Here is a 15,363-nt window from a genome sequence, read left to right as displayed (position 1 = left end):
CCCACAAAAACGTTGGTGAGAATTTAATAAAGAACCACATGGCCAGGTTGATAGCAGTTATGGGCCTTCAGAAGAACATTTCTCCTACCTTAAGAAGGCTACCACACCATAGCCCCACCAGAAAGTATGACCACGGTCTTCACAGACATGCAGAAGAGGAGGCCTTGAGACATAGAGATGTGGGTTTCTTGCATATTTGGCTGGCAAAACAGTAAGATCAGCAAATAAGGAACTTTTAGGCTTTTGTAAAATGGGATATTTTCAGAGTAAAATGCTTAAAATGATCAACCCGAATAGATAGAGAGGGTAGAATGAGTTTCAGGAAGAGTATTTGCATGTTATATTTTGGAAGTTATAGTCAGGGTTTTACACATGTATGCGTTCAAAAATCCAAACATCAAAGGTTTGTTGGATACATACTAGAGAGTGGACGGAGTTGCCAGATAGGACAACAGGCAACTTGCCTGCTTTGCACTGGCTGAAAGAACATGACATACTAATGCAAGACCAGGCTCATCCTAAAAAGGCTGTGAAATATAATGTGGCACAGTGACTGGTGCTGTTGTTTTACCTATCTCATTATCTTCACAAAATATGGGCATAGATTGTGATATATATGTAATGTCATGCTGTGTGGCCAAGTATGTGGACTTTCTGCACTATTCGGAGTAGGACTGGTCCCCATATACTGTTGTGTATCTGAAGTGATCAGTTATTTTCCTGTACCTTGGAATAAAAATGATTCTTCACACACAGTATGCACCCTACCCCATGCGTGGCACATCCGCCGATGAGTACAATAAGTATAAGGTTCCAGTCCCCCCTCAAACGCCTACAAACCAATTATAGTAGAAAATGATGTTTGCTGCCCTGCCATGAGGGATAAGTACTTGTTGTGACGCAAAGAAATAGAGTTGGGATTAATTGGAATTCTTTCAAATGAGAAACCGTGAATAACATTGAAAACTGGCGGTGGCATTTATACTTGAAAGTGTTGTAAAAGAGTGAATTTCAGCTGATTAGTAGGAAAGAGGTCAAATGCCACTCCTTTCACATATACGACTTGAGGGGTCTTTACAGGGGAAATTGGTAAAACTAAGTATGTGTGGTGTCCATTAACGACTTATCTAAGTACTCATTTTCGACGACTGGGCGACGCTGAAGCAGCAGGACATTAGTTACAGAAGGCACCATCATGTACAAGCAAACCACGCAGCAAAATGTGGTGTGTTCCTTGGACGTGACCAGAGTCAATTGTATAAACACATGCATCAGCCCCAGCCATGGAAATAGAATCTTCTTTGGAATACCAAGAGTGCATGTACTCTTTGGCCAAATTATGTAAACATGCAGTTGCAGTGTGGACATTTCTTCATGACATTGAACACTGCATATCCATGTATACTGAAAGCAGATGTTATATTTGGCTATATTTCTCCAAGCATGTGTGGAATAAAGCAACAGGCACATCACCAGCTAAATAGTGCAGACAAGCGGGCATGATTTATGCTAAGTTTTTTTTTTTTTTTTAGCTACAGTTGGAAATGGAAGATGATGAAACCCTGCCACCTAGGAAGTGACTTTCTTTAAAAAATAAAAATAAAAAAAAGCACGAGTTGCACGTAGTTGGTGATGGTTCAGACTGGCAGCATTAAAGCCCTGGACATGTTAATGGAATAAAAACATCTGAGTTGTTCAACAAGTAGGTGCAACCCCCAGAAGACAAAACCCACACCCCACTTCTCCTTTCCATCCTACACTGTGCACCTCTGTCCAGGCCACTGGCTTTAGAAACAGCATAGAGCACCCTTCATCCCTGGCCTTTGAATGCTGTTCAGTAAATTCTGCTGAAACCTCTATCTGACAGCAGTGGCACCGGCCTGGATCCTCATATTAAGGTTCAAAGAGCGATCCGTTCATCTTGGCTGTATTCGTCAAACCTCCATCTTCTGCTTTATCTTAACCAAGGAAACGTACAATAGAATAACACATAAACTCATTAATTAACATTTGTTAAAATAGCAGAGCGTGACGAACTTCATTTTTTTAGGAGGGGTTTGATAAAAATCGAGCAGGGCAGCCTACAAAGGGTACCCAGAGGGGACACGAGGTTACAACCACAGTAACTAAGGGCCAGAGGTGCTAACATTAGCATTTCCTAATTGCAATTCTCTCCCAATCACAACTAGGAAATCGGTATTCCTGATGGGTATTCCTAATGTATGAAACTCTTTTGAGTTTCATTAGTGATTCCTAGTGGATCGCAAATAGACCTACCTCATGTACATTAATGAGGTAGGTCGCAATTTGTGACCCAATAGGAATCGCAGCCATCACAGGGATGGTGGACCACTTGAGTCAGCAGACCACTGTGTGTGTCATTGCTTTTTAATAAAGCATCTTTTTTAATGCCGCCCATTTTCCTTAAAGGAAACGGGAGGCATTTAAAAAGAAAAAATGAAACTTTTCAGTTTCATTTTTTAAGAGTAAGCCCTGGTCCATGGAACCACTTTAACATTCTCAAAGGGAAATGGGTCCCCAAGGGACCCCATCCCCCTTTCAAATTGGTGACCCCTAATTTCAAACTGGAGGTAAAGTATTAATGATTGTGACCTGAATTTGGTCACAAAACAATAATACATGCCATACCGAATCTGTACTTTAGAGGGATGCCCTAAACATGCCCTTTTGAAATGCCAAATCGCAAATGGAAAAAACGATTTGGTAACTATTACGGAATCACATTTTGCATTTTGTACATTAGAAAAAGCATTTTCCGGTAGCAAAGGGCCTGATTCTGCCAAATGGACCATTTACAACCGGAAAAATGCTTTGCACACCTCTAGGTATTACCAACAAACAATGTAACAGGCTTAGCCCGAGCCTTGTTAACCGAGATCAATGATTGCTATTTGTTAAAAAAGTAATGTAAGGTTCAGACGATGGTACTGTCTTTAACACGATAAACTAATGGAATTATTTGGCAATACAGAACATTCTCTTTCCTTATCTTTAAAGGGAAAGAATGCCTTTCTTACCCACTCCATATTTTTTTTAATTCGGGAACCAGGGCTACTAGACTTCTCTCCTTGGCCTAAAATGTCAAAAACTGTCTTTACGTATTTAAGCCAAAGAAAATTCATGGCCATGTTCAAATTTCAGTCAGTTCTGAATTAGTGCTATATTGAGCTTAGGCTCTGTATTAATCCATATCGAGATCCACCCAATTAGAGGCCGCAAAGCCTAGACATTGGAAAGATAAGGTAAGTCTAACTCCTGGTGTGTGACATATACAAAGATGGTGTTTGACAGGCACAACAGGTGTCGTGTACAGAAGTCCTTATACCCCCAAATATCACTACCACAAGCCAGGGCAGCCATACATTAGCCTAGCAGATCTGTATCATAGGGGGTCATTATGACCATGGCGGAAGGCGGAGAAGCGGCGGTAAGACCGCCAACAGGCTGGCGGTCTTTTTTTTTGTATTATGACCATGGCGGTTACCACCATGGTCATCCGCCGGTTCTCCGTTCCGCCCGCCGGTTGGAACCGCCATGAAATCCATGGCGGTAAGCACAATCAGTGCCAGGGAATTACTTCCCTGGCACTGATAGGGGTCTCCCCCAACCCCCACCCCCACCCCGACTCCCTCCCCTACACCCCCCAACACCCCTTTCACTCCCCAAAGGTGTCAGGGCCCCCCTCCCCACCCCAACCCCCAACATCACAGAAACTCACACACACACACACGACACGCACGCAGGCACCACCAACACACACACGCACACACACCGACATACATGCCTACATCCACACACACAGTCAGACACACACACCCACATACAAACATACACGCACACATCCATACAGACATACTCACAGACATACACGCACTCATTCCCAAAACACGCAACACCCCCGCAAGCATACACGCACTCACACACCCCCTCTACATACACAGACGCACACCCCCATGCACCCACACAACACCCCCTCACCCCCCTCCCCTAACGGACGATCTACTTACCTGCTCCATTGATCCTCCGGGAGGGAACGGGAGCCATGGGGGCAGCTCCGCCGACACCACACTGCCAACAGAACACCGCCACAGCGAATCACAGGACGTGATTCGCTGGGCAGTGTTCTGTTGGCGTGGTGGTGGAGGTGGAGCAACCTCCACTTCCCTGCCTCCCGCCAGTATGGCTGTTGGCGGCTCTCCATCTGTAAAAGGACGGAAAGCTGCCAACGGTCATAATAGGCCGAGCGGCAAACCGCCACCACTGGCGGTCTTCCGCACGGCGGTCTTGTAAAAAGACCGCTGAGGTTGTAATGGCCACCATAGTCTTCAAAGGCTTATTCTCTAGCTTTGCGGCGAAGACAAAAAACCTCAATGGACTTTGATAAAGAATTCGTCTTGGCTGCTAGCAAATGTGGCCCATACAATCAAACAAAATGCCTAAATATAGGAAGACATCCATCCTCAAAAGAGTTCAGCTTTGCATGCTAAATTACTTAGGGGGTTATTACAACTTTGGAGGAGGTGTTAATCCATCCCAAAAGTGACGGTAAAGTGATGGATATACCACCAGCCGTATTACGAGTTCCATAGGATATAATGGACTCGTAATACGGCTGGTGGTATATCCGTCACTTTACCGTCACTTTTGGGATGGATTAACACCTCCTCCAAAGTTGTAATAACCCCCAATGTCTTAGTTGAGCTCTGCTCAGCCACCATAATATTAGATTTTGAGTAATTTGTTGCTAACTCCAGCGAGTCCATAAACTTGCTAAAGTGATTCAGCTGCCATTGGAGTCCTAAGGTGGTTCCTGAAAATGGAACTGAATCATCCACATACAATGATGTGGGAATAAGTGGTACTATTCCAACCCACTTCCGAAGGGAAATCAACACTACCCTGTGATGTTAGAATACAACTTGTTAATGCATAGGCTGAATAACAAAGCAGTTAAGATGCACGCTTGCCTCATTCCTCTCCAAATTAGGAAACAGCATCATTGTTATACCTCACGGCAGCCAAAGGATTTGCATGTAGGTCTTATAAGAAAAAAACTATATTTTGCTCAACTCCCAGAGACATTTAAATGGACCATATTTGTCCTGGCTTACGTGATCACAGGCTGAGGTAAGGTCCATGAATGCTATATGAATAGAACCTGATTTGCACACCACATACTTGTTTAACAAATGGCATGAATTCAGTCTTTAACCAGTTGTCTCCAGTCTGGGTCTAAAACCATATTGAATATCAGCAAGAACATGATTGTCATCAGTCCAGTTATTAAGTCTATTTGAAAGCAATCTCCCTATATTTTTGACATCATACTCAATCAAAGCAATCAATCTATAGGATCCAGTGACAAACCTATCGCCTGTTTTAAAAACTGGCAGTAAAACCAATTTAGACCAGATTGAGGAATAAGCGCCTTCTAACTGAATCATTGATTACACAGGTAGGGTCGGATTAGGCACCAAACTAAAAGTGGCCTCCATTAGTGGATTAGACTCTTAAAAAAGTGGCCCATATTGGCAAATTGGGAGAGTTTTGAACTTGTAAAGACACACTGTATAAGTGTTTTGCAACATATGGAAGAAATCCTGGATTTTTGAGCTTGTTACAGGCAATGCTTGTTTTAATAGCAGGGAAATCAACAGTAAAAACCTACCCAGCAGACAATAAAAACAGGTCCCAAACAGCCTAAAAACAGCCCACACACTCTCCTGTCAAATCAGCCCAGCAGACACTGCATCATTTCCTTATTGGCCATTCTGACCCTGAAACTGGGTCCTCTCCCCTGAACTCCTCCACAAAGAGGCTAATCTCATCACTCATTGCACCCACAGTTGAAGATAAAAACAACATGACTGAAGACTTGCAAGTATCTTTTGGTTGAGGCTGTGTCGAGGTCGGTGCTGACACTTATGCTTTCGCATGCCAACACTTTGGATTCAAAGTTTCTGGCATGCAGATGAGAGGCACCCAAAACCTGTGGATCTAAAACAAATAACTCTGGGCAATCCCATCAGGTCTCGGAGCTTTGCTTTTAGACAGCTGAAAAATTACCTCCTACTCCTCATATGCAAAACAATATGTAAAGCGCTCACTAACTGTGAAGTGGGTCCAGGAGAATATTCTATCACTTGACCATTGTACATGACACTTAAATGCTTAACCTAGGCTACAGGAAAGATGTGACAGGACAGTGAGCCTTCTCCAAGTTTGGAAAAAAGTGGCAGATTGATAATTGCCCAATATGCAGAACTCTTAGGAAGACAACTAGTGTGAAGTAGCTAAAACAATACGTAATCTTTAAGAGTTTTCTGTTGACTTTGAACCTCCACATTATAGTTACACCGGCAAAGAGACACCATGTTTCGATCCCAAGGGGAAGCTTTGAACTCTTTCATTAGTTTCCGGTGTGCCATAGAACACTGCCTATCGAACCACCTATGTGGTGGTGCATTTATATGGTTACCGGTGCTAACGCGTCCCACCCTAGGTAATTTACTTACTCCGGGACTCGTTTTATGCCAATGAACCTTTAGACCCTGATTGGAGACACCTCAACATGAGTTATCTTATCATCATGTCAATAAATGAATCAATAACCTCATCAATATTCACAGTAACAAATCAATCAAGTTAGTTAATCACATCTATATGAATTTGAAACACAGCATGACCTTTCAGCCATGAATAACCACACAAATTTAGTAAGATTTATGATATTTATTAACCTATTGGTTACACTCTGCTAGCACGTTTATTAGACTCAATACCAGAAAACACATCAACAGTGTTATAATGTGGCAACTCGAATAAGACTTGAGCAAAGCAAAGATTATAAACATTAGAACAAAACACGGCGTCGGAATGTATCTATTTAGCAGAGTATCATTAGCATACTATTCAACAAAGAAAAGATTCAGTTGTTTGTCTAATTGTAGTCGTTTGATGTACTCCTTAACTAACCTCAAATTAGTATTAGCATGTTGGGCTTCATGCAAAACAATTTAGCAACACAAATTTAGAAAACATCTGAACTATGGATTCTGTCAAAAAGCAGTTGGTACCTAGAAAGAAAGGCAAAGAGACAATTACAATTTCATTATCATATAGTTACCCTCCGTAATGAGTCAGCATACGGAATCAGTCTTCGTCCTCAGGACAGCAGTCGATTCGCCATCAGCCAGGATAGAACAGCAAAGTCTCAGCTAATGGGCAGAGAGTTCTTCCCTCTTAAGGAGGAGAAGAAATAGATATTGGGCAAGACAAGGTGAGGATGGTTTTGAAGAATCAGAGTAGCAAAGGTGAAGATGGAATGCCAGAGTAACAGCAGGGGTGTCCCTCTAATGGCTGATGTCTCCTTGTGACACAATGTTAAATTGAATTTGCCAGACAAGTCTCCAATTTCCCATTGGTCAGTATTTGGTGCACCACTATCTCTGTCCAATGGTTGAGTGGTCACCTTACTAGAATTTTCACCTAAGACAGTTCTCATACAGTTCATTGGCTGCTGTGATTTACGTCTTCATCGGGTGAGATGGCAGGTAAGAAAAGTTACACGCACGGCTTCAGTCAGTAGCTCCATTGTCTTTACCAGTTCAGGCGACCTTGTACCTGTTGCGAATTACACTGTTGCATTCAACAAGAATGTCTCCTTGAGCAAGTCGGGTCTCATGAGAAAGAATTTACTACGGCTACACACATCTCTAATTTCTGGAAAAGTACAGCTTTTATGTCCTTCAGGAAGACAGCACATTGCACGTATGAAAAACACATTTAAAATGAGACCATGCAGCTACACCCAGTCTCTTGCTAGCTAAGGCCTAATGATTAATTCAACAAACCTTAACATATAACTCTTAATACTGAAACAGAATCATACATCAGTGCATTAATAATTCATTATTAATCAATTCCATTAATAATCGTATACATTGGTGGCCACTCCCCGTGGGCACATTTCAAACGTATATGTTAATATTAGTCTGTCATGTTTTCTATGCAGCTTCATTACACATTATTTTGCAAGCCGTTCATGTTAATTGTGATTATAAAAGCTACACTCCAACACCGGCACCAATCAAGAGGTCCTTAATCTCTCTAGAAACTATAGGAAAGCAACTAAGTATAAATGAGTCAATCAAATCCTCACTGAGGCTATTTGGAAGTCTGAGGCCCTGTTAGAGAAATATTTAGCATTGAAAGCACCTGCTTCTATCTTAATCCATTTCAAATGCCAACTCCTATCTATAGTCTTTAATACACCCCCACCCCTGACAAGGCAGCACTTCAACTATTTTAGGCCAGTCTAGCATACCTAAAATGGGATTATGAGCACTAACGCCTTTGCTAGATATTTGAATCGATTTTCCAGGGAGGCAGACACAAAGATGAAATCTATTCCTGTGGATCATTGTCAACCTGTAAAAGTGGATGGGATAGGGTGCTCAGGATAGGAACTAATCTTGCCAAAAGGGATAATAAGAGTTAAAATCATTAATTAGCAAATCTAAAATTTCCCCTTAGCCTGTATGCTCAATATGTAAGACTTTGTATCTTAGATAGATAACTGGGTCAGGAGTCCCCTGTGGGGCATCCCTAAATAAATGAACATTAAAATCTCCCAGAAAAAATAGGAGACAGGAAAGGAGCTTTTGCCTCTATATTACCTCAAACAAGAATGTAAGAAGTATAAATATTCCAGGTTGCTAACTGAAGGGTTTGCACCATAAGCATTTAAAATTAGCACCCAATTTGCATTGGGAGGACAGAACTTCAACACCTAATGATTAGGAGAGCCCCTGTTAATCTCACACCACTGTCCGATTAAGGAAAGAGTCCTGAGCACTATTTAGCCTCTTTTTGCCCACCCAGAAGAGTAAGGGATAGCAAACATATAAAATTAACTAGAACCAATAGCTATGTATTGCAAATATCCTCAGTCTCTTGCAAAATAGATGAGCCCAAAGTCTGAAATTAAATCTAGCCATAGCTTGTCTAAAAACACGTTTCACAAGCCATCTACATTTTAACTCAGGATTTGCACAGTTCAGAACCATAATCCCATTGGCATTGTATAGTGCAGGGGAACTAGGACCAGAGCCTTACACAACAACTCTAAGAGGAAATTGTTAATCACTGTCATCTAAGGAGCTTGAGAGCCCAACCCTATTATGAGATGGCACATTAGGGGACACTGACTGCACTGATCTCTATTTTTTATTTAAGTTTGATGGAAGTTTACAGAAAAAGCCCAGGGGTAATGCATGTCTGTTGGTAAGGGGAGCCTTTGACTTTGAGAACTCATGCCGCTAGGACCCTGCCACTCCTAGGTACTTAAAACTATTTGTAACACAGTCCTCTTATAAACACAAAGGATCTGATCCAGTCCAACTCACTCGTCTGGGCATAATGATGTTCTGAGCAACCAGATATGCCCCCAAACACTTGTCCAACCACTGTTAGGCCTTGTTTTGGAGCTGAAGGAAATCTTTCTTCATCCCCTCCTTTAGGAGCAGCACACCTCCCACTACTTATACAAATGGAGATTCCTCAGGCAGGAAGCTGATAACCATGGGTGGCCAAGCCCATGGATATACCATGCTGTGGACCTCTCTGCTCAGATTAGGTAAATTCAAATCAAACAAGACTTGGAGCTCGCAATGTAGAGGGACACCACTTCTCTCTTGTGGAAAGACTATCCATAGGGTTGGTGGATCTATGACCAATCCTCCCTTGTGGGCAAAAGCCTGAGGTGCAACAGAGTCGAAGGTCAGGGTCATTCTGAAAACATAGGACCCATTTCTAGGTCTAGAGGCAGTAGGCACCCCCTCTAATTGACCTGTGCCCCACCCACCAATCTGAATCTGAAATTGTGTATGGTTAGAAAATTTATGAGGAAACAACATCCCTACTTTCTGGTGGACCCCTTTTGACAACCTCCGCACTAGGGTGAATAACATTCAGAGAGTGGGGGGAGAGTCTATCAAGTGAATCCCCCACAATGACTTAAATCCTGTGTAATCTGTTCAGGAGATCAGCAACAATGTCTTTAATCAGAAACTCTATATTGCCATATAAAGGGTTCATCAAAGAATCAGTGAGGCAGCATCCCACCCAAAGAATACCTCCAACGATGGCGGTTCAGATTTGAGTATTATATTCATGGGTGGCACTTCTTTTTTTTTCTTTTCCTAGCAGGTGGCTGTAAGGTAGCAGAGGAGATGTGAGATGGACAAGCACCTTGATGAACCTCGGTAATAACATAAGTAGAACTTTTGGCAAGTGCTAATCGCTCTAGTCTATCCATAGGTGACTGCTCAACGGAAAAAGCACCAGGGTTCACGAGGATAGTTGATGCCGCTGATACATCAGAGTGCAGGCCCAAATCGTGCAGCCCCAGGTCCTCCTCATCACTCATTGCACCGACAGCTGAAGAGAAAAACAACACGACTGAGGACTTGTGAGTTCTTTTGGTTGAGGATGAGTCGAGGTCTGTACTGACACTTATGCTTTCCATGCCAACAGTTTGGATTCAGGGTTTCTGTCATGCAGCTAAGAGAGGGGTGGTCCGAAAAGTTGCAAACTTGGTGGCACCATTGCTTATCATTGGATGCTGAGATCAATGCCGAGAGTGTGCCCACCTGTAGAGCTATAATTAAATAATTGCGCGTATCTTGATTAGTGAAGAACTTTGAAAATGAAGTCAGTTTGCCTGGATACCCTCTCAGCGTTAGTTTTCTCCTGCCTGGAAGCTGTCTGCTTCTGTTTTAAGACCTTGTCACATTTCTTCTCTATGTCTCCTGATTAGATTTCTCATCATAGTCATAATTGACCAATGCGGTTTCAGTACTATTATGGCCAACTAATTATGAACTGCCGAATTGTCCTATGTCCAGCTTGTGTTCTGGACTATCCTGATGCTTCTACCAATTGGCGCTGAAAGAAGGAGATTGTTCCTGTGGAGTCATCCTGTATGCTGTCCCATGAGGAGAGTTATAACTAAATGTGGTTTCTTGTTTTCGTTTTTAGCTTAGTCACTTACATCAGCATATTTTTAAGAGTTAGTTGCCCTAGTTAGATGTTTTCTAATTTTTTTTTGTCTTCCTTTCATTTTGCTTTTGCCCACATGTGTTCCCTGTTCCGACACATGCAAGTCATAATTCTGGTTAGTGTTAGGAATGACCGAACTCTTAAATCTGAAATTGATTGTTAAACTGTATTTTGATGATTTATTGATGTCATCATTATCTGCTTTGACTATTAATAATAATATTATTATTTTAGAGTGTTTAACAGTATTGATGTTTAGTAGGTTGAATATTTTCAGACATGTCGGTCAGCCTGTGGTTTTTATGTATTTCTATAACTTAGTATGGTACACCATTTCCCTGACATTGATTTTGGGATTGTAATAAAGCTTTGAAACTTTACTGGGTCTCGAGTTTGAGTTAATGTTCAAATTTTTCGGTGTTTAGTAATGCTTGTGATATACTGTCATTTACTTTTTGTTGAATGATTCTGACTCCTACACTCTTCACCAAGTCCAAAGATTTAGTCAACCTCAAAAGGTTAGATAAAGTGATGGTGTCTCGCCCCGAGCGAGCGCTGGTGGTAGTTGAGCCTGGAACCTGTGAGTAGGGATTTTCTGGGGCCCCAGCACTGCAAAGTATGTTATCTGTTTCTACACCGCCATCTGTTTCAGATTTAAAGCCTCCAAGGTACTAGAGACATACTACACATTTGAAAACAGACATGAACAGAGACTGTGCTCACGACCGGCATAAGGCTTACCCGGCCCTGCACCTGTACCATCCATACCAGCCAATCCACTGACACTTTCCACCTGCTCAAACCAGGCGAAAAATTTCGATGGTTTTCTCCCAAGAATCGGAGAAAAAGACAACTTAATGACTCGGTATCTCCGGATCCGTGCTGTTATTCCCCATTGCGGAGAGAAAACTAGCAATCAGCAGATTACGATGTGGCAATACTAGCTCAAATCACGAATTACCTCATTTTTTTGTGACAATAATAAACAGTACTTACCGACGTTGCGGAAGCGCAAATTCACTGTGTCTGAAGTGCCTTTGTACATACACAAAGAGGCCAGAAAGAAAATCTTATTTTTAGAAATATTCGAAGAAGCAAGAGGGGACTCTACAGCGATTTGGTGTCGAGCAGCAGGAGATCTATTTGATTGGTCCTCTGAAGTGTTTTAACATAATATATCTCTGTGTTTTGGGGCTGTTTTGAGCTCCAATCAGGAGGTATGCAAGCCGCGACGTCATAGAGCAGGGAAGGTTATAGAACGATTCTCATCGTGTTGAAAACAGCACAAGGAGTGGTGCCAGGACCTTAAAGTCATCAACGTATTCAGAGAAGAATTTTAAGCCATTATCCACCTTTACTCAAGAAAAGCAGCAGAGCGGAGTTATGCGGCTGAACGGTAGGGCAGTTGAAAGGCAGCTATATAAGTGATAGGAAGCAGTTGACATATTTAGCATATAAAAAACAGATGATGGGAGGTTTAATTTTCATCAACCGAAGCGGCAGCTGAAAGAATACCTCTCCCGGGAAGATTTTTCAGCCAGCGCGATGTTTAAAAAATATAGAAATGCCAAGCACTGCAGGCAAAATTGGCAAGGAAATGCCAAGGTTCATCTAAATGTAAACAGAGCCACGACTTTTTTGTCTGTTACCAGTGGGGATTTCATTGTAATGAACTTCAACTATATCGGAATCTAGTTTTTCTAACATGCTATAAAGAAATACACACATTTTTCAAGATGAGGCACAAAACAGTCTTTAATGAAAAACCTGTGTGTTCTGGATCGTATGTATTTCTTTGTTTGCATTGTCAAGCACTACCATGCTGCATATCAGCTGTTTAGAGCCACAGTCACACCCTGACCAATATGTCCGTCTCTGGTCTCAGTGATCAGATCCCAGACATGAAGTAAATGTTGATAAGTGTGATACACATTTAACCCCTTCGGTCCCAGGCCTTTTTTCCCTCCGGTGCCGAGCCTTTTTTTGACTTTTTGGGGCAGTTCGCGGTTAGGCCCTCATAACGTTATGTCCACATAAGCTATCGATGCCAAATTTGCGTGCTTTTTCCCCCCCAATATCCTAGGAATTCTGGAGGTACCCAGAGTTTGTAGGTTCCTCTGGAGGAGACCAAGAAATTAGCAAAAATACAGCAAAAATCCATTAAAAAAAATAAAATGGGAATAAGAGCTGCAGAAGAAGGCTTGTGGTTTTCCCCTGAAAATGGCATCAACAAAGGGTTTGGGGTGCTAAAATCACCATATTCCCAGCTTTCAGGAACAGGCAGACTTGAATCAGAAAACCAAATTTTTCAGCACAATTTTGGCATTTTACTGGGACATACCCCATTTTTACAATTTTTTGTGCTTTCAGCCTCCTTCAAATATTTCTGTAAAATAGACAAAATTCTGAATTCAGCAAGGGATCATTTGTATAGATCCTACAAGGTTTTCCTTCAGAAAACAACAGCAGAAATGAAAAAAATATTGAAATTGAGGTAAAAAAAACAGCAATTTTTCTCCACGTTTTACTGTGTAACTTTTTCCTGCAGTGTCAGATATTTGAAAGCAGTACACCGTTATGTCTGCTGGACTCTTTTGGTTGCAGGGATATATAGGGCTTGTAGGTTCATCAAGAACCCTAGGTACCCAGAGCCAACAAAGAAGCTGCACCTTGCAATGGGTTTTCATTCTATACCGGGTAAACAGCAAATCATTTGCTGAAATGTAAAGAGACTTAAATAGGTATCAAGAACACCTTTGTATTTCCAAAATGGGTACAAGATAAGGTGTTGAGAAGCAGTGATTATTTGCACATCTCTGAATTTCGGGGTGCCCATACTAGCATGTGAATTACAGGGCATTTCTCAAATAGTCGTCTTTTTTACACACTGTCTTACATTTGGAAGGAAAAAATGTAGAGAAAGACAAGGGGCAGTAACACTTGTTCTGCTATTCAGTGTTCCCCCAAGTCTCCTGATAAAAATGATACCTCACTTGCATGGGTAGGCCGAATCCCTGCAACAGGAAACTCAACATGGTCACATCACATTTTTACATTGAAAACTGACTTGTTTATTTGGAAAGTGCCTAGCTGTGGATATTGATCTCTACCTCAGCTGGCACCTAAGGAAACCTACCAAACTTGTGCATTTTTAAAAAATAGACACCTAGGGGAATCCAAAATAGGGTGACTTGTGGGGCTCTCACGAGGTTCTGTTACCCAGAATCCTTTGCAAACCTCAATATTTGGACAAAAACACCTTTTCCTCAGATTTCGGTGACAGAAAGTTCTGGAATCTGAGAGGAGCCACACATTTCTTTCCACCCAGCGTTCCCCCAAGCCTCCCGATAAAAATGGTACCTCACTTGTGTGGGTTGGCCTAGTGCCTACGACAGGAAATGCCCCAAAACACAACATGCACACATCACATTTTCCCAAAGAAAACAGATGAGTTTTCTGCAAAGTGCCTAGCTGTGGATTTTGGCCTCTGGCTCAGCTGGCACCTAAGGAAACCTACCAAACCTGTACAGTTTTTGGAAAGTAGACACCATGAGGAATCCAGGATGGGGTGACTATTGGGGCTCTCAATGCCTTCTGTCACCCAGAATCCTTTGCAAACCTCAACAATGGGCTAAAAAAAAAAAAACACTTCTTCATCACATTTCGGTGGTGCAAAGTTCTGTAATCTGAGGGGAGCCACAAACTTCCTTCCACCTAGCATTCCCCCAGTCTCCCGATAAAAATGGTACCTCACTTGTGTGGGTAGGCCTAATGCCTGTGATAAGAAATGCCCCAAAACGCAATAAGGACACATCAAAATGATCTATTACAAAACTACCTGTTTTTGCAAGGGGTGCACCTATGTTTTTGGTCCCTGACGCTGCAGTCATCTAGGGAAACCTACCAAACGAAGTCATTTCTGAAAACTAAACACTTGGTGGAGTCGATGGAGGGGTGGTTTGCATGGAACATTGTGTTTTGGCCCCTTCCCTGTCATGGGCACTTGGCCCACCCACACAAGTGAGGCAGCATTTGTATCAGGAGGCGTGAGGGAATGGTGGGTGGCAGGATGTTTCTGGTTTATTTTTGCTTCTGGAAGAATATGCACAAAAATGCAAGAAAAATGTGTGATTTTAGTCACATTTTAAAGTTTACACTGCATTGTGGCTAAGAAACATGTTGGGATCCACCAGAGGCACACCACCCTGTACTACACCAGGTGTCTAGTTTTCAAACTTATCTACAGTTGGTACTTTTTCCCTAGAGAAGAAGAGAGCATGC

This window comes from Pleurodeles waltl, chromosome 5, assembly GCF_031143425.1.
Source record: "Pleurodeles waltl isolate 20211129_DDA chromosome 5, aPleWal1.hap1.20221129, whole genome shotgun sequence".
In the NCBI taxonomy this organism is placed as follows: Eukaryota; Metazoa; Chordata; class Amphibia; order Caudata; family Salamandridae; genus Pleurodeles; species Pleurodeles waltl.
The sequence above is the reverse complement of the archived record's forward strand: the minus strand, read 5'-3'. Positions refer to the sequence as shown.